This window comes from Octodon degus, unplaced genomic scaffold, assembly GCF_000260255.1.
Source record: "Octodon degus isolate 3935 unplaced genomic scaffold, OctDeg1.0 scaffold00159, whole genome shotgun sequence".
Lineage (NCBI taxonomy): Eukaryota > Metazoa > Chordata > Mammalia > Rodentia > Octodontidae > Octodon > Octodon degus.
Window position 1 is genome coordinate 5,583,409 of NW_004524735.1, and position 3,090 is coordinate 5,586,498.

Genomic DNA, 3,090 nt, shown 5'->3' on the forward strand with positions numbered 1-3,090 from the left:
AGGGAGCCAGGGGACTGAGAGGGACTGCAATTCCAGCTCTTCTCCCTTAGTTCCTGGGGAGTTGTTCGCTGTGAGCCTGGTTTTATCACTTGTAAAATGCGCATGAGGAAGGATGCCTTGCAGCTTCTGTTGGAGTATGTGGGACGGTGTCTACAACCAGCAGGTACGTGATACCTTGAAAAATCTTTAATGCTAAGGGGCCAACACAAGGGCCAGACGGACACTGGCTTTGGTTCCTACTTCAAGGATGGTCCAGGGAGCACCGCGCTGGGAGCTCCTGAGAAAATCTGGAGTGGCCACCATCAAAATGACAGAGAGTAGCAAATGCTGGCAAGGATGTGGAGAAAGGGTAACTTATACATTGTTGATGGAAAGTAAATTAGTGCCGGTATTTTGGAAAACAGTATGGACATTCCTTAAAAAATTGAAAACATAACTGTGGTATGCTCCAGGAATCCCCCTATCGGGTGCACGGTCAGAGAAAATGAGATCACTGGATCAAAGAGATTCCCACACCCCATGTTTACAGCAGCACGATTCATGACACTTCATTGTGGAGTCAGACAAGATGCCCAGCAACAGACGGACAGAGAAGGACACTCAATGGAAGGTTATCAGCTAGAAAGAAAAATGAAACCCTCTCATCTGTGGTAACAGAGGAGAAGCTTAAGTGAAACACGGAAGCTGGATACAGAGGGAGAAAGCCTGCTTGTTCTCACTCATCTGTGAAAGGTTCAAGTTGGTGTCAAGGTTGGTGGGGGCAGAACACTGACCACTGGAGGCTGGGGAGGTGGTGGGAAGCAGGTGTAGGAGGTCAGAGAGCGGGGACTGAGACGGACAGGAAGCATGCATGCTTCGTGTAGCGGTAGCTGGGGAGACAGGAGCTAGGATTCTATTACAGTAAGGACAACAGCCCCAACACAGGGTCTGCTGAGTCCCCTTGCAGGGATCTTACAAAACACCTGCCTAGGGCTGGAGAGATAGCTAAGTAGAATAAGCACTTGCCTGACAAGCTCAAAGGCCTGCGTTCAATCCCTGGTTCTGCCAAAATAAAACAACAAAAACACCTGCCTGGTGTCCTTCAGGTGCCTAGGACCTGCCAGAGTGGGATTGGGTAGGCCACTGGCTCAGGGACACATGGACCCAGCACAGGCACCTTGTGAAAATTGCATAGATTGGACCCAAAGACTTATAGTCTCCTACAGGATAGAGACTATACTGCTTACCTAATAGCCTGAGCTCCTTTCTAAATCTACTAAAAACTCCTAGGCAGAGGCCTCGTGGGAATATCCTACCCAGAGCCCCCTCCCAGCTAGTGGGAGCTTTACTTCCTTGCCTTTATCTATTTTACTTTCTTCCCTTTATATCTTATAAATAAATTTGCTGGCAGCCAGCCTACCTCGTCCATCCACGGCTTCATTCTTTTGTCACTGTGGGACACAACCCAACAGTCCAGTAACACTAGTGGTGTGAGACAAGGTAGTGACTCCAGGTCACAGTGGGCACCTACTTTGCGAAGACCTAGAAGGAAGGTTCCTAACTCACAAAGAAACGATCAGTGTTTAAGGACACACAAATGCTGGCTATCCGAACTTGCTGATTATGTGCGGTACGCATCAGCACACTACCCCATAAATAAATAAAACTAAAGATAATGTTGAATGAAAAAAAAAACCAATCAGCTGAGAATCTTGCGGGCCACCTGGGCCTACGGCATCAGCACCAGTGATTCCCCAAGATGTCCCTGATTTAGAAATCTTGACAGGGTCTGCACGCTGCATTTCTAATGCGCTCCACATGCATTGTGGTAACCTTGGTGGGGAACCAAGAAGGGAAATGTTGCTGACACACTGGGAGAAAAGTGGTTTGCAGATGTTTTGTGCTCTCCGCCCCCCAGAAGAGAGCCGAGAAGAGAGCCGCTTCTGGCATGCAGCTGGGCTGCGGGGGGGGGGGGGGGGGGGGTCTGCTCTAGCACAGACAAGCCAAACCGCTCATTTGAATAAATAAGCATCAATTTTATTGAATTATGAATAATTTAAGACTGGTACAATCATCAGCTTTATTCTCTATGACGTGGGGCATGATCTCCAGCAGACCAATGGCAAATCCAAAAACCTCATGAAAAATGAAAATTAAATAGGGAAGGACGGCAGGAGGAGGGGAAGATGGAAACATACCGTACACAAAATACTCGGTTCCTAGTTTTCTCTTTAAAAATGGCTAGAAAAAATTCATCAAAATGCAGCACTTTAATCAATTATTTACAATTTCTATGTTACAATGAAAAAATGTACATCTTATACAACATATTTCATAAACTGCTCCACTGGAAACAACTAGGTCAAAACAGCAAGCCTTCCATTTAATATCCACGAAGTTAGGTTGTTTTTCCTTTTGGAGTAGATTTGCCCCAGCCAAATTTGAATACACTGATTTGGAGGTTTAGGCATTAAACAAGAAAATAAAAAATGTCCCCAAGGTTATGACAAAGGTCTAGGCAAGGTTTATTTCTTGTCCCGCCCCACCCCAACCCCGACTTTAAATTAAAAGCTATCCCCATCTCACTTATGGCTGGCCTGTGTAATTCTTGGCAGTTTGGGAAGAGAAGTTTTGGCTTCCATTAGTAACTCAGCTTACGTGTTGCATAGAAGTTCATACATTTCAAAATCAGCCTAACAGTAGAAAAAGGCAAAATGGAAGCATTTCAGACAAAGCCCTAAATGAGTACGAAGTCACTTTGTCAAAGGTGAGTGACACTAAAGTAAAAATATGACCAAAAGAAGAAATAGGCGTATCAGACAACCCTGCTTCCCGAAACTTTAGGAAGGACGCTGAGTTGTGAGGTCACACGAGGGCCACTACTTGAGATCACTCTTTGCCCAGGAGGCAGCACCAGGGACATAGGTCTTGGTTCTGAGTCTGGACCCAGTGGGGGAGGGAAGTCTGGGATATGGGTCACAGAGACAAGGGAGGGTATCATCAAGAAAAATCCCCAAGTTTCAAATAACATTGGCAGGTGTCTACTCGCAGGGTCAATGGGTAAACTGCCCATGAGGAGGAAGAGGAGGAGGAGGAAGAGGAGGAGGAGGA